Here is a 22,061-nt window from a genome sequence, read left to right as displayed (position 1 = left end):
GTGAGCTCTCAAAGATGCTTGTTCTCAAACACAAGAGTGGCAAGCAAAGATTTCTTTGAAGTAGTGAACTGTGGAGGATGACGTGTCTAATTTGGCTGCTAGCAATCTGAGGGTGCTCTGGTGCAAAAGTCTCTAACTTTTTTATCTATAGCAGATAAATATCTTAATAAAGAGCATAAGGAGCTAAAGGCACAATATCTGAAATAGTTGGAGAGTAAATTAAAGAACAAACTGACTATAGACATATGTCATAGCAGGTCTGATAGAGTCCTTTGAAAAAATTTGGTTTAAAAAGAAAGAGCAAGGGAATTCTACATAATGAGCTATCACTAACACTGTTCATCAATAAGCTCAGATAGAGTCTTTGGTCTTGGTCCTCTGGGATAAAATATTTCATGCCTTTTTAATAGGCATTCAGTGTAAATGAACACAACCCAATTACAGGACTTGTCAGGTAAATAACAGAGTAAGGTTGTAGAGATTTATTTATTTTTTAGCTACATATGTATGATTTTCAAACTGAATACTAATCTGGAAGAGAAACCATAATGTAAATGCATGCTCTGGAGAATTTTGTGTAAAAGGACAGCTGAGATACATTATCTACATGTCAATCTGTTACAACAATAAATCTGTTTGGTCTTCCATGAAATATGGAATACTATTACCAGAAATATTGCAAAGGATGAGACATACTAAAGAGTCTATTTAATTCATAGGGTGTGGAGAGCAGCACATTTGTAGAATCTTTTATCAGTTAAGAAGTAATATCTGAGTAAGAAAGGATTTTTTTTTGGAGGCAACTGGGTAGCGATTCCTAAAATACTCAAGTAAAGAAAACATTACTTTTATTTTTTAGATATGTTGACAGAACAATCGAAGTTTTAAAGTGAAGGAACAAGGATGCTCTACATCCCCACAGTACAATATCCAGGCTAGTACAAATTGGTTGGGGTTATCCTGGCATAATAATCTTTATCGCATGTCCCAAAGGGAAATCTCTGTTCTTTTGTTTTCCCTTGGGATTTAGAAATAATATGCAAGAGAAGAGACCGGATGACTTCCCTACAAGACACAGGGTATTATTTGTTATTAAGCCCTCTTATGCTGTAAGCTGTCCTCAGCAACCTGACTGAATGGTGCGACATAAGGGGCTCTGCCCTTCTTTCCTGCATCGGGTGGCTAGCCCTGCTGCAGAGTTAAGGTCTGCAGTATACAGTTCAGTATCAGGGAGACCACTCTGTGTTCAGTTTGTGGTGGGTTAGCCTTGGCTTGCTGCCACGTGCTCACGAAGCCACTTTCTTCCTTCCCCCTCCCTCTTCACTTGACTTGGAATCCTCTCTCCCACAGTTGCTGTGCAGCATTTTGTGTCCCTTCTTAAATGTTATAGCAGAAATGCTGCCACTGTCACTGATGGGCTCAGCTTTGGCCAGCAGTGGGTCCATCTTGGAGCCGGCTGGAACACACCCTCTGCAACACAGAGGTAGCTCTCACAGAAGCCACCCTTGCAACCCCCCTGCTTCCAAAACATTGCCACCTACACTCCATACATGGTTCTTTCTACATATCCCACAATTCTTTAAGACTCCCAAACAGATGTCTGAGGCTTATTTATGGAAGAAAAAATCTAGGCCAAGGCAAGCGAAGAAACATGAAATGATGGTCCAGCAAAATTTGCTCTCAAATCAATATAGCTCTCTGTTTATTAGCCAAAAAAGTATCCAGAATCCTAAATAAAATGTTGCTTCTTGCAACCAACCTTATGTGAGACTTGCAGCACTAAAGAAGAAATCAGTACAGGTTATTTCATCTCCAGTATCGATATACGTCATACCTAACACAGCAATATCTAACAGAGAAGTACTCTTTAGTGATTGGAAGCAGAATGCTTGCAAAGAAATATGAGCAAAGAAGCTTGCTGTTTGTGCTGCTGCAAACATGTTTGAATTTGTAATCACTCCTCTGCAGTTGAAATAAGGTACCTGAAGTAGGAGGCAGGGTTGGAAGATGTTAAATATTGTTGTATTACAGCACCAGTCGAAGGAAAGCTGGACTGTGTCACCTGCTGATATTTTGTTTAAGAGAAAAGCAAAACCAAGCAGACCCTTCACAGGATTACTTTTAGGTTGCAAGTCCTCCTGAGCAGAAATTGTAATTTGAATTTGTGTAGTGCTTAGTAAGATAAGACATTGATCTCTAAGTAGTACCACTATAGTTTTCATCTCAAAGAATAATATATTTTTCCCCAGAAATCCAGGAAAATTAAAAAATGATGAAAGGAATACTTAGCACTGACATAAAAACAAGCTTCATCATTTTCACTTCATGTCCTAGGTCATTAATCTGGCTACAGAGCACAACACAAAAATTAATGTCAAATAACATTAATTCTTTTTAGAAAAGGTAGTATCTTAACAAAATTCTGTAGAGTACAAATGGGTCATCTCCTAGAGAGGAAACTTTTATTCCTTGTAATTACCTTAATCTTAAAGAAGACATTTATTTTATTTTCTGTGCATTTTCATGTACAACTGCTGTGGGTTGACCTTGGCTGGAGGCCAGGTGCCCACTGAGCTGCTCTGTCACTCCCTTTCTCAGCAGAATAGGGAAGGGAGAAAATAACACAAAAAAACCTCTGCATCAAGATAAAGGCAGTTTAATGAAGCAACAGCAAAAGTCACAAGCACGGAAGTGAAGGAAAATAAAATATGCTATATTCTACTTCCCATCAGCAAGCAATGTTTGGCCACTTCCTGGGAAGCAGGGCTTCAGCATGCATAGTGGTTTGTCTGGGAGACAAATGTCGTAAATAACAAATGCCCCCCACCTTCCTCCTGCTTTCTTATCTCATATGGTATGGAATGTCCCATTGGTCACTTTGGGTGAGCTGTCCTGGCTATGTCCCCTCCCAAGATCTTGCCCACCCCCAGCTTACTGGTGGTGGTGGTGAAAAAGGGTTGGAGAGCCAGCCTTGGTGCCTTACGGGCACTGCTCAACAGTACCAAAACAACACCAAAACCCCAAAAGGGTTACCCCCACCTTTCTAGCTACCAATACAAAGCACAACATTATAAGGGCTACTATGGGGCTTAGCCAGACTCAATACAGCAACAATGAAAACTTTGTTTGTCTCCATTTTCCATATAACCATTGCCTTCAGTCAAAGATTATTAATGATGGCAGCAGAGAATATGATAGGCCTCTTGAAGGAGTTTCCATAGTCTTTGAACTGTAGATTTAACTCATACAAAGCTGTAATTTTTGCCTGAAATCTTTGCTGCAGTACGCTTTGGCTGTGGTAGTAAGTTTGGTTATCTTACATTACATTTTCAGAACAGGAGAAATTACTAAAATTGAAACCTAGATATTTTTAAGTTAAAAAGCACTCTTTTCAAAAGTTACTTCCAAAATATTGACGTTCCAAAACGCTAGAACTTCTTGAATTCAGTTCTTGGTGAGCTTTACTTGGGGTAGATATTTTATATTATGGCAGAATGACATACTGTGGGAGTATTGTTAAGCACTTGCTTTAGCCTTACAAGGCCAGGCTTCTCAGGCTCCTTCTATGGAGAGTGAGCAGAGTGCTCCAGGGAAATGGTGGGTTCCTTAGTCAGGGTCCTGTTCTGAACCTTTCCCTAAGGATGCACATCTCTCCTTGTGACCATGGAGAGTTTCTAGAGAGTTGAGGTTTTGAAGTATAAAGTCAGCTTTTAAAAAATGCTTTCTATCCTTATGAACTGCAAAGTACTTACAGTAAAAACTCAGACTGTTTTCTGGTAAAAATGGGTTTTTTTCCTCTGGTCCCATAGAGTCAATCTCTTATTTAATCTATGTATACATATCAAAATGCATATATTTATTGTTGCATAAGTTACATCTTCATGTTTTCTGCCCTTAGCTTTGAAATAAGTTTTGTGTTGTAGGTTTTTTTTGCAACTATCCAAATGATGAAAATTTCATGTGATTTGCTTCTATGAATTAAAACTGTGCATACAATCTTAAAGCCAATAGCCAAGTCTTAATTCACTCAGCATTATAAAATTTTCAAGTATCCAAAAGAACGAATTTGGCAAACACTTTATGTAGAACAATGGTTGAAGAACACTATGTCTTATTAGTAAAAGCAGAACTAATCTCTTTGTAAGTTAGTACAGCACTAAAAGTGTAGTTTTGATTAGTACAATATTATTTTTGTCCCATGATCTTTTCTCACATGTTGTGGAAAGGCAATTGTTTGCATAGTTATCCGTTCATGATACTCAATATTTACTTGTCAAAGGGCAAAAAACCCTGTAACAATGAGAAATAGATGTGGTTTTAATTTTTCTGGTTCTGCTTGTTTAATAAACAGGGGTTGTAATCCCTGGGGGGGGGTAGGGGTGGGGTGGGGAGGGAATATTTGCTTCTCTATAAGCAAATGATAGACAGATTGAAAAAAGAACACAGTTGCCACCCACAACTTTTTCAGAGCTTGGAGAAATACCAATAATTCCATATACATATACACAACATATTACATATATGTACTTATATTCCATATACATATATATATATGGAATATACAGAAGTTTATAAAGACTTAATTTTCAGTAATTAAGGAAACAATATTTTCTAGTGAATAAGAAAAAAATATCGAAGTGCATGGAAGACATCTAAATTGCAGGGCAGTAAGCTAGAGTGAAAACTTGGTGCACATTAAATGTTCTATGGCATATGTAATTTCCTAGATATACACACAGGGAAGACTGAAGCAAAAAATAATGCTTTAAAATATGAAGTTCGAGGAGCACATGATTAAGTCTGTATGATGAAGAAAAAGCAGAAGGTTACCATTTTGGGGTCACACAGTTTCTGGTTACAGCATTTGAACCCCATTTACCAAAAAAACCCCAAGTTCTGACTCTTGCAACAGAGAATTATAAAAGTGCATCTGGTGAGATCTGTACTTCAGAGAACAAATGCATCCTTTCCCATTTTATCTGCATTAAATATTTCTGAGGTCACACTTAATCAGACAAAGGTGAAATTAAGGTTATGCATGAAAAAGCTGTTGATTTTTATGGAAATTAAGCCTAAATGGTGTATGGAACATTTTTCTAAGAGAAAACAACTTTAATGCAAAAGACCAATTTTTGAGTCAGAGTGGTCTTGTAGTTGTGAATAAAAGGAGAGCTTGGAATTACAATCAAATGATGAATAATTTTCTATATTTTTCTGTAAAAAAGGACTTTAAAATTGTGAATTTTAACTGTAGGGATGAAATTCTTACAGAAAGTTATTTCTGCTCATCTTTTTTAAAGTGAATATCCAACCAATCTCCCTCACTGATTTCTAGGGGAAGTTATGCATCCAAGTATGGACTTTACAGTAGGTACCCTGCCATGAATATTTGAGAACTTAAACTCTGACCTGGTCATAGTGATGAGGTAATTCTGAGATTTTAGAGAAGACAGCTCTCCTTAGATAAAATCTCACTCTCCCCTTTTAGCTTTCTACTGGTGTCCTTCTGAAAGGACTTGATCTTCCCTGCTACCACGGAATAGAAATAAGAAATGAATCCTTTGATCATTTGGTTCTTAAATAGAGCCTGCTTTCATTCTTACATGGTTGGAAATTTAAAATAGAAGTGCCAGAAGTATCTTATGTGAAGAAAATCAAGTAAGTTACGGTGGCCAAGATTGTATTAGTCCTGAAAGAGGCAGATAATACTGGTCATAAAACTGTGGAAAAGCTTTCAGTGAATCTTGAGTGCACATGTTGGGGAGAAGACCACACCTATTTTTCCCTCCTGAACTGCAATGTGTCACTTAATGGCGTGTTTAAATTTGATGAATTTCCAAAGGAACGTTCTGCTCATCTATGACATCTATCCCATCACCCTAAGGTCTTTTTCTCTGTAATGAATTCATCTGGGTGTGATACACAGCAAACAAATTCTTGCAGTGCAACAGTATTCAAGGTATCTCAGTGTTTCTCAGTGATTTTCTTTGTGTTGACTTATAATGACTACCAGCACAGATTTTGTCTTCTCCAATAAGTTAATTAACTTTTGCCATGCATGAAAATTGACTAAAGCATTCTGCAGCAAAGTGTGGGAAGGTTGGGAGGAATGATTTGAAGTCTTTTTCTGTTAAGTTCTTAATCCATTTCTCCTTTTTCTAGGAAATGCACTGAAAATATATTACAGATTTTCTTTTCCTAGCACACAGCTTTATATCATTGTTGAGGAGAAAAACATGGAACCAAAAGTGTTCAAGTATATTGTGACAAACTAGAGTAGACTTAGATCAGCTGTTAATTATAGATATTATTTAAAATTAATTCTTTACCTTTTTTGTTTGCTATTGGTGGAAATAAGAATTTTAGATAAATTTTATAAAAATATTTAACAAAATCTCTAAGTTACTCATTTTCCATGTAAAATTGGCTATTATTTTTATTGTGTTGCTGAATATACAAATGGGATGATTTTCATGTTAATGACTGAGTGAATTCAAGTACTAGATGCTTTTTAATATTTTAAAACAGATCTCTGGAGAACTCACTTGTACTGAAATTTATGACAGGCTGGAGGTGGCTTTATTTTCCTCTGTATTTGTCCATGTAGCAGTAACAAATGACCTGATTGAATGAATCACAGCAATGTCAGCTCTGCACTTTTATTTTTAACTGTGCAATCTGTTGTGATTTGAGGACTGAATTGTAGAAATACATCTTGTTATGCAGGAAAAACTCCTGTGTCACATGGCCAGCGTTCACCTGGAGGGTGTACATGACAAAACACTACAGTATATGTATTACAATTAAAAAATACCACATGGAGGAGTAGGAGCAAGTTAATGACATCAGGATAGATTTACTTGTTCTTTATTCTGATCTCCTTCTCTAGAGATTACATTGCTTAAAACTAAAATAATTTAAATAAACATCTGTGCATTATTTATATCTGTTTTGCTCTCTCTTTCATAATTTTAAGATTCCCCACATTGTGGTAGGATCTTCCTGGCAGGGAGGAAGATGTGGTCATCTACTCACCAGATGTTCAACCCTGCTGCAAAGAGTGGGGAAGGAGATAGCATGATGAAGGATGAAATTGCAGTATTCAAGTAATGCAAATGTTTTCCTGAGATGTACTCTTCTTAAATATATTTTTTTTTCTTTTCTTTTTTTTTTTTTTTTTTTTTTAGAATAAGGTTATTGAGGGTCTGCAAGCTGTTACTCATTTTTAAAGGTAGCATAGATATTTGCTTTAAGGCAATAACAAAATGAGATTTGCCCAAACAGTTTTGTGGGCATTTGATATCTTGGACTTAGCAATTTGAATGCAATTTGGTTAGCTCCCCACCATTCTCATACGGAGGTGGAACCCATGTGCAGTCTAGGAGCATCAGATGTTCTGGTGTTCTTTTAGCTAATTTTAGTAGTTTTAAAGAGTAAATTAGTAAAGAAAGAGTTTTGTTTTAAAAGACTTTATATCTAATAACATATCTACTTCATATATAAGATTGGAAGCTTTAAATAAGGGAAAAGCAGAGGGGATATTTGCATTAGAAAGAATAAAGAACAATAACTCTTATCTGTTGCTAGCACATTGCTTTCCCTAAAACATTCTGTAAATACCTTCATTCATGTCTGGACCTGACACACAGTATATTATCTTTTGCTTAATTAGCGGTGTTTTCAGTCTCTTCTTTTCCTGCAGTGAAAACTCATTTCTAAATTTTATGAGGTGTCAGACTTCCTCTAACAGTGTGAAAAAACAGCTTGAAGGCTCTAAGTAAAAGGTTTTAGGCCATGATTGACACAGTATAGTAGGTCATATGCTCCCTGACAAGCAGTAAATTCTGAGCTATACCACAAAATACAGGTGTTTCTATGGAAGATTCTGACTGGATAATTTGTGAGCATCAGCCTATATATCAAGTGCAGCAGAATGTAAATGGCTTGTGGAAAATCTTTCTTTGCTAGATATGTCCAGGAAAGAGAGGATGCTGTATGTGTGGCAATGAATTATATCTAACCAATGGAAATGGGGATTGCAGCTTACACTGATGAAAAGCACAACCATCACTCAGACAGACTTTGACAGGACCTTCCAATCAAAATTCCACTTTCTGGCCCTGGCCAGGTTTAATTTACAGAGACACACACATACGCAAAGTTTGAAACACTTTTGATGAACAAATCACATCCTCACAAACTAAGTTGGCAAAAGACCCTGTTGGAAATGACTGTTTCGTAAGTGTACCCAGTCTACGACATGATGGAAATGTGTTTGCATAAACCACTTTGTAATATACTGTCAGAATGCTTTTATTGACAATTAGGAGTTTTTCCCCCTGATATTCTAATACAAATGATACTTTGCTACCATGCAGATGTGATGGTTTATATTTTCCTGGGTATTCTGGAGCAGTTAATGATGGGTAGACAATTTCTGCTGGTTCAAATTTTGGACTCCCAGCAGTGTGAGGAAAACTGCTCCTCTGTACCCTGCTTTTCTGTGACATGCATTTTCTGCTTTCTCTTTGGTATAATTAAAGCTATTTGCATGAAAAGAGAGGGTTGCGGAAGAGGTGGACTTAGAAATCCACCTACTCTTGCTGTTTACTCTTTGCATAAAGTCATAATCCCTGATGAAGTAATCAGCATTTCTGCAATTACAAATCATGGAGTTGCACAAAGGAAGCTGCGCTTCAGGGATTCTGATCAAAAAGGATTCTGAGGGCTGTTACCTGGTGGCTGAATTCAACGGGAACTGGATACAGCCAGCATTTCTCACTATCAGACCTACTTTCCTGAAGTCAACCAGTAAAATTGCCATTGTTTTCAGTGAAGCAGAATGATACCTCAAATGAGAAAAAGGAAATGAATATTGAAGAAACAAAGATGCTTCTTTCATGCAAATTACTTTACTAACAAATAAAAAAGGAAGAATTAGAACCAGGAAATATAGGAGATAAAGAGAAACTGTTGTCTGAATTAATGCCTTTCAAATTTTCCAATGAGGCATTTAGTAGCAATGTTCATTATACTTTGATAATTATTTGGAGCGTTCTCCCTCAGAAACTGGTAGTAGTGAAAGACTGTACCATGGTTCAGTAGTTAGGGATTCTTTTACACCATTATGCAAAAAAGAATAAAAAGGGTTTTTTCTAGGGGGAGGGCTGGGAACCTGTGAAATAAGCGAGCTCAATTAGGGAAAACCTGAAGTTAACAGGAGTGAATTGTGTAGGATATGTATATTTTAAATTAGCTGACTGCAAAAGAATAATCCAAATTAAATTAAAACTAAAAAAGCAACACTACCACCCCACCTCCCCCAAGCCTAAACTGTAAAATCTTTCCTAGTGGTCTACCCACCACAATATAAGTAAAAGCAAAATGCAAGTAAAATAGGTGGTGTATATCCAGTGGATATTGTAGAAGTCAGTGTTTGTGAGCTGTTGCCATGCAGTAACAATAATGTTAATTAAAAGTCTTGCCTTCAATTTCTGTTGCCACAGTTTTGTAAGTTACTCGAAGCTGGCTGACTCCTGAGACTGTAGCTTGTGTGAACAACAATATCTGTTTCCACTGAGCTAATTTTTAAATTGTACCCAGGTTATGCATGAATTTAGTCAATATTTTGCACTATAAGGCAAGACAAAATAGTACATACTGACGAAACTGTATCTGTCTTAATTATTGCCAGAGAAGAAAATGGTGTATGCACAAAGTTCAATGTTTAGTGCCTAGTGGGAAGTTCTTAATAATGGTATCTATTGAGACAAACTGATTTTTTTTCCCTGCTACATTTTTATAAAGATGTACTGCTTGATATTAGATGTCAAGTTAAGGGGGGAAAAAATTTAATAGTGTAATATTCTTTTAAAAATCAGATCTATGCAAAGAAATATATTATTCCCTTTATTTTTTTTTTCCTGTCATTAATTTGCTCAGAGCATTTATTAGAGTCTACCTATTTTGTTTCAACTTGACCCAGTCAAAGCAGTTTAAAGACATTTACAGTGATGAAGAGGGAGCTTCAATTAACCTTCTTGGCTGAGATATTTGATATGCATGAGTTACTATATAACGGCTTAATTATCTAATACTCTTTGTAAAAGATTTCTAATAAAGAATGGAATTGATTTATATATTATGAGAGCATAATAATTTATTTAATTTCTCATCAGATTTCTTTTGCCAAAATGTATGTAAATTACCTAGCAACCCATGGAACCAAGACAATAGTCAGGACCTGACAACTTTCTAACTGTATGTGTGTTTTGATAACTTTGCTTTGAAGGAGAAGCAAAGCTGCTGCTAACTAATAACCAAGTACTATAAAACTGCACTGCAGGTCAGAACTCATTAGAGCTATAGAGATGTATGTTAATCTTTTTTCTAGAGATTCATTGTCATAATTCGTACCATAATAGATAAGAGATAGACTAAAATGATTTCATTTTTTAAAAATTCATTTTACAGGTCCTAAGTTGATATTACAAATAAATATATGTTTAAATGATGTGATTTACCCCTACTGTTTTTGTGACATTAGAATTAATGTATTCATCATCTTTAATTAGAATATAAATATACATTTTTTCTTAAAGATTACATACTTGTGAAATAGAACAAAGGAGTAGATATGGGCTCAACTAAGGAATAAACAATCACAGTGTTTCAGGCTAAGTTTTGGCTTATCTCAGTCCTGACGCAGTCTAAGGCCACCCCTAGCATGGAATGAGCAGATTCCTTGAGTACTTGGTGGCCCATTACAACAATACTAGTCAAATAGTAAAAAAACCAAAGTAGTTTGTTTTTACTGGATCAACTGTCAAGGCTTCTTAATGAGAAAGATAATTATCATATTACAAAAGAGAAAACTAAGGAACTGAAGAATTGAATGACTTCTTGAAGGTACAAACAGAGCCAGCAACAAAGAAAGGCACAAGAATTGTGGTTTGATTCACCAGTTATCTGTATTACATAGGTTTTGCTCCCCTAGGGCTGCCACATTTTGGTTGTGGTGTTAGGGGAACTGAAAGGGTGATGTGGGGTTTTTTTGTTGTTTTTGGGGTTTTTTTTTTTCCTTGGTGGAAAACATTCGAATCTATGAACTGTATTTTTGAAAAGAGTTTTCAAAAAAAGCCAGGACATTAGTCAGCAGATGAAAAGATGGAAACATCCAGGGAGAAATCTCTGCTGAATTTGATGTGAAATTTGCTATTGACTTTGGGGAATTCAGGATTTCACCATAAAGTGGCAGTAATAAAATCTCCAAAAACTAGAAAAGGATAGTTCAAAGCTGAAATTTAGGAAGAAGTTTGGGAAATGAGTAAGGAGCAAGAAGGAAGTAGAAAATAATGAATTCAGGACTGTAAGCAAGAGTAGACTTGCATGGAGTTCTAAAGGTGGGAATAAATGAAACAAAGCAGTCTCTCATCTCTAAGACAAGGTGAAGATTAATATTTTTGCATGAAGGCTTGTGGTTTTTTGCTCTTTTGAAATGTATTTTCCTCTCCAGTAAAAAGCACAAAGCTAATAAGCATAAATCCTTGTAAGACAAACACAGATAAACAGGGTTTGCTAAAATTTGCCATGAATGACTTCTCATTTTCTAGAAAAATACAGACTGTTTTGTAATTTAGACGTTTTGCTCAATTGTTAAGAAATTTCTTACATTGTGTTTCAGCAAAAAAGCCCAGAGTCTTACCATACAATGCAACTATAAAGCATCACCATTCCCTTCCTTTCAGGACACAACGTTCATTATGTTTTGACCTAGTTGCTGCAGGTTGACTCCACCCTTGAGGTCCCAATAAATGTCTTAAGTTCTCTTTATGATCAAGAAAGGGCACTTTGCCTCCAGCAAGCAGGCTGTCTCATCTGTAAATTGGTATGCAGGCTAGGAAGGATGACCCGGGGTGGGGTGAAGCTTTTGCCCAGCTGTTGGCAAGAGACTGGTGTTCAACTAGGTTTTTGCATATTTTTTACTTTATTTACTCCAAAATGTAGACATCTAATTTCTGATTAAGTTATATTTTAAATGCTTAAGTGTCATCTTGGATATCACCTGAAAATAAAATAGAGAATGTGGATTATGCTATCCATTTGTACATTGTAAAGCAAGGAGGTAATTACCTCCATTTTATCAAAACTGAAGCTGTCAACAGTAATCACTTTCAGTGTAGGACTCAAATGTTAGGCATGAACTAGAATTTCTTTGTTAGAATGTTTCAAATTGTATTTAATATGTATTTTTCGTAAGCATTTCTTATGCATCACAGTGCCTGTCTGTGTTACAAGTTCATGCAAAACTAATGATGGAGTTCTTAATGTGTTGATTGGGTTTACAGCTTTTCCATCTACAAAGAGTATGAGTAGAAAAGGCTAGATTTCTGGAAAAAAACCCCTTGCTTAGCGAGTCAATGCTTTGGGAATAGTATAAATCTGAGATACCTTTATTTGAACTGGAAACCGACCTTCATAACTCAAGAACAGCTTTAATCTGGCTCAAAGTAAAGAGCAGGAAATGCCCAGGATATTTACACTTCTGTAGTAAAAAGTTTGAATTCACATAGAGAAATTGAAATTATCTAGGATAAGATTCATGGTACTTCAGTCCAGGAGTCTCATTCCTAGACTAGTCAATGAAGACTTGTTTAAAAGTAAGCGTCCATGCCATCCTAAACTATGAAGTAGGTCACCGATACCCACTATGGTAATAAAAGCATTATGGTAATTACGGGGGTGGGGAAGCAGAAGTTTTAAAACTGAATAAAGTTTTGGAATACTGACCAAGTAATCTGGGATCAACTGAAAAAAAGTGATTTTTCACTGACATGTTTGCTTTAAAGTTGAGTGATTTTTTAATATTTTTTTTCAGATAGTGATTGTCTCAATGAAATAAAAAAAGTTCTGACAATATTTTACCAAACCAAGCCTTTTCTCTATTACGTTTCAAGTGTTGGAAGTAAGGCATGGGAAGTAATTGTAAGACAAAGCTCCAAAAGTTTTGAAGGATAACCTTGATGAAAAGAAAAAAACAATCCCACTGAAACTTCTTAGAAGAGGTTTGCTGTCACCAGAGCAGCTTTACTTTCAGGCACCATTGACATGTTCAGTTTACTAGCTTTAATAGAGCCATATCCTGGGAATATCTGTCTTTGGATGCTGAGAATATATGACATTGTTAACCAAACTCTTGCGGAGCTCAGTAACTTTAATCTTCATTTTTCCCAACCAACTGCAACTTTCTAGTAGCCATAAAAGAAGAAAAACATTATTTACTTAATGAGGCCCTTTCTGGGTCTGTTAGCATGACATAAAAAGGGGTGATTATTTTTTTCCTCCAAAAGTTCACCAAATATTTATCAGTTTTTTCCAGTAAATTCTAGCAAAATGTGATGAATTCATGGAAAAGAACTTGACCAGAAAGAAGAAAGAAGAAATGCCAACACACTGAAATACCATGGGTTTTTTGTGTGTTGTTACAATCAATATGCAGGTGACTGAAATGATGAGAAAATAGTTGTATTCTTGCAGTTGACAATTTTTCCTCCCCCGTCATCATGCTGTGTCATACTATGAAGCTTTACAATGCTGATACAGTTCCTGTAGGTTTGCTTAATGGTAAACATGCAAAAATCACTCAGCAACAGCTTAGAAAAAAATATCAAAAGGTCTTTGTTTGGTGGCAGAGTTAAGTTTCTCCTCTGACAACTTCAAGCAACAGGAATGCAGAAATGGAACTTTCTCAGTCAAAACACTGAGCAAAGTTTAGGCACATCCAGGTATGTTCAGGATACAGAGTTAATTTAGCAAGCTACGTGGCAACATTACAGCAGATATACAAGCTGACAAAGGTAAACTAATATTTTTGAAATCAGAAAACTTTCGTTGTAGCTACCACAATACTTTGCTTTTGTTGGCTCCTCTTGGCAGGAGAAGGGGGAAAGGGAGCAAAGACAAGTGGAACAGGAATGAAGGAAAGATTTTCTGCTGGTTTTTTATCTCTCCTGAAAGTCCTTGAGGTTACCAGCAGGCTTCTTAGGATGTTTTAAGAGTTTTGTCATGCTAATAAATTACTTTTTTTTCTATTATAATGCTTAAATAGTGCTAAAGAATTTTTAACTCTGAGTAAAAAAAAGCAGGCCACATAGGAATCACCTTTTTCCAAGAACATATCTAAACTTCATTTTCTTAAATACAAAGCTAAATTTAATTTGCTATTTTTAGAAATAAGTTTCATAAATCATTATGATTATAGGCAAACAATAATTGTTTGATCAATTTATAAGGAATACATACAAAAGCCTGCAAGTAACAGGCAAGTAAATAATATTGGGAGGCTAAACTGTGGCAGTTCAGAATCTCTTCTTTTCTTGCTTTTACATTAGTGGTGCTTGTATGTACACACATGTGTATGTGCACTTGTGTGGGTGTAAGTCCTTTTGTGAGCTATTAATGGAGAAACAGGGCTCATTACATCCTGGAAAAATTGCAGTACTGCTTTTGCAAGGAAGGAGAGGGGAGTTAATGCAAACCCTAATGTAGTCACAGAGGATTGCTGCTTTCGTGATGCCAGACACTCTGAACTTCAGTATCCAGACAATACTAGCAACTCTTTCAGTACGTCTGCCTACCTAGCTCATTTCCAAGAAAGATTACAATTAAAAAAAGAATAAAAATCTGGGAATCTCACATAATTTTGACTTTTTAGCTTTTTGCTGTGGGATGTGCATTTCAGTATCTACATTCCAGTGACAAGCCAGAGCTGCTACACGTGGCTTCCTCACCCTCTCTGATGAGAAACATAAAATGAAGACAGCATCTATCCATATGTTCAGAGGCAACTGGGGGAGCAGAGAGGCTGGCTGTGAGAGAAGTTTGTTTGAGTAATCTTGTTAGAAAACAATGCAATGTTATTTTAATACCCTTTGAACAGCACCAATTTCAAGGCATGAATCTGTTTTTGTTGCATTGCATGTTAGCATGCTGAATGGGCTGGCATCCATCTTCTGATGGGCCTTCTAGGGCCTTTTAAGACAGGGCTTCTTAAGACCCTTGACTGCTAATTTAAATGGATATTGCAAAGAAAAGCCAGCATAGCTCTGCTCTCCTTGGGGCTGGTGATGTCCTCCCTCACACACTTCCATTTCCCTTTGTTAGTCTTTTATCATTGACAAATTCTGTAGAACGTTTGTCCAAATAGTGCAGTCTCATACAGAAAAAACCCCACTTATATAGAAAAAGAATGTAATGATAATACAGCACAATATTAGTAATATAGCAGCAACTTTCACTTCAAAGTGATGTGGCTTTATAAAGGATACACAGCTTATATACACACAGGCATATATACGTATAGGTGCAATTTAGGTAGCAGTTAAAAGCTCAAACTAAAGACTGAAGAAGTGTGCTATTGGAGATGATGAAAAGTTCATCTAATCCAGTAACAGAAGAAGCTCAGAGAAAGGATAAAAAAAGAAGACTGCATATAATGTGATCTTTCCCCAGAAATACCTGGTTATCTTCCAGTAATCAATTAGTTAGGCAAATCTTGAGCTGGCTTGCTTTATTCTTCATGAATTTCTAGTATCCGTTTTGAACACATGTATACCTTTGGCTTTCTCACTAACCCTCAGCAAGGACAATTCATCAAATATCTTATTAATCAAGTGATTCATTGTATGTCATCTTAAAAACACAAAACAAGCACACACACATCTGTATTCCACCCCCTCTACACACACCCTGTGCTTGTTTTGACCCCAATTCTACTTCTAGTGAGGATATTTTTCACTTGGTTGCCTGCTGAAATAGGTAATTCTTGTTCTTAAGCAAAGAATCAAGGAGTGAAAGAGAAATTAGTTATTCTTGTAAGAAGAGAAGACCAAACTCCCAAAGGGAACACAGCGCTGCAAGGCGCTGAACCCAGAACTGCTCCATATCTCTTGGAGGAACATCTTTCCTTTGAGCTCTTGGCTTGTAAAATTTGGCCGATGGTGTGGAGAAAAAAAATAGGCTGCAGCAGTAACAGTGTCTTTCAGAAACCTGTTTCGTGCCCCAAACCATGATTTGCGACATGCAACCCTATCTCTTCTCATTTCCCTCACTCCTACCCGCCCCCTCCCCCGCCCATGCCTTCTCTTGTTGCTTGTGCTCTCAAAATACGTGCAGCCTAACATGTACTTTTGTGCAATAATTCCCGATCATTTTTCTCTTTCCAGTGAATATGGGAGCACTGGGGTTGGGGATTTACTAGTCAGCATGATTCAACGGTGGTTTGGCATATATGTTTTTCCTTCTTTAGTAGCTAGTTAGCTGAAAAAACCCTCATCTATTTGTCATCATTTCTAAACAACCACAAGTCAGAGATGTTCTGACTGTATCCATGACAAGTACAAGTACAAGGTTGTTTTCCTGGAAGGAGCAACAGTATTGGGGTGGCAGCTGAGGAATGTGACTGCATTTAGTCATGCAAGCATTTTTCCTTTTAAGACCCTTAAAATCAAACAAATTAAACACTGATTAAAGTGTTTTTATGAAGGTGTGCACTAGCATCAGCAAAGGCTGAGTGTGTCTCCAAATTGTGTTCACAAGGAGTTATTTTTATAAGCTCTAGCAAACCCCATTTTGAGGAGAGTATACAACTCTACTTGAAAGCTTGATGATAAACTGAATCTAATTATAGAAACATATGGAAACACCATCTATAATTTTTGTATTTTGGTATACATAATCATATGGTAAGGAATTTTTTCCAAAGTGTACTCAGCATATAAAGTGAATAATAGGTAATAGTTACTTCCTTTAACTGCTGTAGTCATTAAAGTTTCAAATTATAATTCAAGATAAACTAACTTCAGGAGGTCAGGTTTACTATGGGTTTTTATTATCCCATGTGAAACAGAAACAGAGTTGATAGTTTTCTTCAGGGCAAGAGTCCATTTGTAATTGACACTAAAAACCTGCTAATTTCATACTCTGGCTCTAAACATTTTAATCTTTCTCAGCAGCTATAGAATGCGCTGTTTCCTTTCCAGTGTGTGATGGAACCAAGAATATATGGTCTTGAGAAAGGTGAATTAATCAGCTGAAAGGGAGAGGTGAAACAAAACTGAGAGGAAGAAATGTAAACCTCTATGTGACAGTGAACTGTAACCCTGAGTGTGTTAACTTTGGTGCTCTGTCACTGGTCCTCTGCTTTGGTTAAGCACATGTATGTTTTTAGTCTTGCAATGCCTATAGCGTCTGTGCTATTTGAGTCAGGAATGGGCTTTGTTCTGAGTGCAAGCAGCATGTAACATAACTGGATGTTGGTGCCTGTTCAGAGCTGGTAGATGCTATTCATGTGATTACATTAATTTTTACTGTACAAGATGTGTTCATACACTTTAGAGAAAACATATCATGTTTGCTGTCTTTTGCTTACAATGGAAATTATGTAAGGGATTATTAAAGGATCTGTTACTCTGACTCACCGGCTGGTAAACTAATTACACTGTGATGTGTTGCTATTCCTATATGGATCGTAAGTTTAATTAGCTGTCAGAGTGTATAGCACCCTTGCATATAGGCATCTTTTGGCATTTAAAACATAACTAACTCATATACATAATTCATATTTCTTGCCTAATATCTTGTTAACACATTTCTGAAATTTTGTTTTGCATACCAAGAAGAGCTTACCTTTTTTTCTGAATTTATTCTTTAGCAATTGTTTTGCAAGATTCAATATTATAATCAGAGTCCTTGGATGTGATCTTAAGACTCAAAAGCATGACTGAGTTACTGCACATGGGCTTTTCAAGACCACTCTCCACATCTGGGAGAAAAGCAAAGCAGTTTAACTTAGCTTGACTTTCTTCAACCCTGGGTTAACTCAAAATTACCTTATACTTGCTGTGGATACACAAAATTTGTTATCATGGCTGAACTGAGGTTCAGAAACTATTCTAAACTGCAGTACTATCTGAACGCTTGCTGTTTTTAGCACTCTACACCTGTAAAGCCAACCATCTGAAGATACACCTTAATGGTTATTTGAACATGGGTGATAACAGTCCTCACAGACTTTTATTTCTAGATAGTCTTATTATCTAGAAGGAGGTAACACAGAGTTTGTTTGCCAGCATTTCAATTAATAAAAGAATGATGAAGAAGACCAACACAACAAATGGGGAATGTATGCACTCCTGCTAGTTTTGCCTCTTTCTTTTAACCATAATATGAGGGATTTTTATTTTTTTTTCCTGAGGAAGTTGTGGGCTAGAGGGTGGGGTAACAACATCCCCCCCATTGCATTCCTCCTGGCCCAAACTTGGATGTAACTCAAAGCTTATGCTGCAAATCTGACTGATTGAGTAGGAACATCTGTCACTGTGGTAAACACTAAAATATTATGGGATATATTCTGATTTCACTGAAATCTGCTTTGAAATAACACTGCTCACCGGTCTTCACAAGCATGTGATACTAGTGACTTGTCTTCACCTTGTATGAAGAAGACCACTACCTGAGTAGAGCTACTCATTTTATTGTAAATTAAGTTTTTTTAAAATTTTACAGTAAATTTAGAGTTTCTTTGAATTTTGTTTTGTCTTGGGTTTTGTGGTTTTTGTATTATATTTTTTATTTTTTTAAATATATATTTATATTGTCCAGCTAATTGATCTGGCTGAGCAGTTAGCCTAATATTTAATACAAATACTTTTCCAAATTTTTATTTTTTTTAATAATTAGCTGATGTTGTTGTTGTTACATGTATGCACTGAATACATACACAAATACAGTTTAGAAGCCTGAATTCATTAAAGGGAAGCCAGAATGGTAAACTTGATCTGGAAACTCTTACCCCACAGAATACATTTAATAACTACAGATATGAAAAGTTTTGGCTAAGAGTTTTAGAGCAAATGTAAATTCCTAAAGATTGGCTCTAAAATACGACTCAACTCCAATTCTCTGCTGGAGTTAAGAAGACTAATCATTGCAATAAACAGGACAGGACAACACATTTTTGAAAGGCTTTTGATCTCCTACTTAAAACACTGTACACTTTTAACAAAAAAGGTTACAGAGCATCCAGAAGTTTAGTGTGCAAGAGTATATCAAGTTTTTCAATACAGACAACTAATTTACTAAGGCTTCCAGATCTTGATGTAAGTGCCAGCTTTGAGCTTCAGATTCTAAAACTTGGGTAAAAATGGATTTGTATTTATCAAGGATTATATTGACATTTTCAGTGACCTAAGCTGAGGAACAAGGAATATAAATTAGATCTAGTTTACTAACATAAAAATTTTGATGTAATGGGAGTGGTGCTCCTTTTTTTTGTTTTTTTGTTTTGTTTTTTTTTGTTACAGCAATCTTTCTCTTAGCAAACTAAACTAGAAAAATACATTCATGTGAAGTCTCATTTAAAAAGTATTAGGGTGTATGTGAAAGGGGCTTATCTATAATAACAGAATATGTGGCCCCTGGCATATGTCTGTGGCAATGTGGCATACATGTGTGGAAATGTGTTGTTAGATACCCTAAGTAACAGTCATTGCAATTATAGATTACTCACAAAATTGTCTAGGAGTGGGTAGGGAACGCACCCAGACATTACTTACCCAGATCAGATCCCTTTCTTGAGAAAGAATTTCTTCCTCTGCAGCAAATGGATATGAATAACTCGAGTAAACTGAAGGAATTCTAACAATACATATAAAGCAACAACAACATCAACAAATTATATATATAGTTATGTATGTATACATGTTTGCATCTCACTTGTATCCAGATGCTCCTCCATTGAAAATGCAAAGTCAGGCCTTTGTTTTTGAATAGTACATGAAAAACACACAGTTAAACCCCCATGTGACTCTTTGAAAGCGTACCCCATGTTGATAGGCTTTCATAGCTCAGCTTCCAAGGAGGCTAAGCCTCATTCAGAAACCCAAATTATCAATTTCTCTTGTTTGGAAAGCTTGAACAATTCAGGGAGATAAACATACTTCTGAACCATTGCCTAGTGATGCCTACTTTAAAAACTTGTCCTCTGTGGAAGTCAGAGTGAAACAAAATGCTATGACACTTCAGGGTTGTGTAGTTATGGACTGAAGTTATGTTGGTCTTGAAATACATTTCAGGCTCTGTGCTCTACGCTTGCAGAGCAGAAGCTCACCTCATTGAAATCAGATTAATCCCTGAAAAAGTGAGAGCAGTCAATGGCACTAAAGCTTCAAATATGAATGATCAGGAGCATGTGAGGTTGCTCAAAGAATATCGTCTCTGTGGGAGGACTTAGGGAAGCGATGAACTATAATCCCTTGAATGATTGTCCTTTTAAAGGAAAATTGCTCCAAATGCCTCTTGGGATATATTCTTAGAGTCGAACCTTTATTTTGTCTTCTTATTTTCAGAATTAACAAGTAGGAATTATCTTTTTTGCTCTTTACAATAATGAAAAAGAATTAAATAGTCTGGTGGATTATACACACCCTTTAGATTGATTCCCAGGAAGTTTACAAATGTTTTGGATTTGCTATTCTGACCACCTTAAACTACACTTTTTATCAATGTCATTTAAGCAGCAGGGTCAAATATACAAAGACAGTCCATGTGTAGGTCTTATGTATGATATGTCTGGTAACCAATAGGATTTGTCAGATATTCAGAGGTAGAGTTAGATTTTTTGTTCATCATCTTTTTGACTGTCTGGGTATCTGTGTGGGAATCATGTTGTGAAATTATTCTCTTAATTCTCCATGGTAACAGCCATAGAGAAGTTGTAATAGACGAGAGGATGGAATTTTCCCTTTTAGATCAGTAAAGAAGGAGTCTGTTCCTTCACTAACATTAAAGAAAGCTTCACACACCACATTTCTGCTGATTTTGAGAAATTTTAAAAATTTGCCCAGACACCTCAGAATTTAGTTTATTCAGGGTCATTCAGATTTAATTAGGAATTTGGTGGTCTGATACTAAAGTGACAGACAAAAGGAACACTGGATATCTGGGAAGAAAATTTATTTGTGGTCCAGATTTTTCTACCCCACATGCTTTTGGAAATGGGTTTTGATCAAATAATTTGAGGAGGTGAATAGGGGATGGCTTTTGGTGCTGCTCTTCTACTGATGAACAAATATGTTTGGCAACTATGCAGCTATCTGTCAGCCAGATAGGAGGAAGCTCCATGGGAGAGGTGTCGCTTTGACAGATGCCTGCAGCTCTTGCTTGAATTGAATGAATTGTACATCTGGCTGCCTACAACTATATCACGCAACAAGGCACAATCTCTTTGTCTCCCTGCCTCCCACACCCTAGCTCTCCACTCCCTGTTTATTCTGGGTCTTACTGCAGCTGTGACACTGACTTCATCGTACAGATCTGGGTAGAATCTCCACTGCCTGCTAAGAAATGTGTTGCAGAAATGTGGCTGCTGTCCAGACGTCTGTTCTTGTCTCATCTTGTATTTCTGTTTAGACCTTTTGATCTCATTCCTGCCTCTGTTGTTTTGTTTGTTTTACTACTTGTCCCAAGAATCCTGTTGCTTTTTTGGTCTCTGAAGCCTTTCCTTCAGCCATAAGGCCAGTCTTTCTGTTTTCCCAGGCCAAGGCCTCCACCAGGCTGCAAATGGGTTATCCAGCTGATAACTGTGGTTACCCATCAAACCAAAGGATGACTGCGGCAATATAGTCTATGACTGGGTGGTCTTTTTGGCTCTCAGATGTAAGAATATATTTTGTGGTCAGCATTGACCAGCATTATGAGTGTCTTCTGAATGTTATGTATTGCTGGGAATACTCTGTCCATGGTGTGATGGCTCTCTGTTAAGTTGTTAAGTATTTTAAATATTGCCACCTTTATACCTCTTTTCTAACCTTTAGCCCTTACAATTTTTTAAGTGTTGTCCGGTGAAATCTTTGAGACCTTGTTCTGCAGTCCTTCTCTTAGTGGAATGTCTTTGGGTCTTGCAGAGTCTAAACCATTCAGATGGGTTGGTGAATTTGAAAAAAACTTACCATAGAGCCAGAATATTCATGTACACTGAATACTAAAACCCTGCAGAATTCTAA

The sequence above is a fragment of the Falco rusticolus genome, chromosome 2 (genome assembly GCF_015220075.1).
Source record: "Falco rusticolus isolate bFalRus1 chromosome 2, bFalRus1.pri, whole genome shotgun sequence".
Classification (NCBI taxonomy): domain Eukaryota; kingdom Metazoa; phylum Chordata; class Aves; order Falconiformes; family Falconidae; genus Falco; species Falco rusticolus.
Note: the sequence above shows the minus strand (reverse complement) of the source record.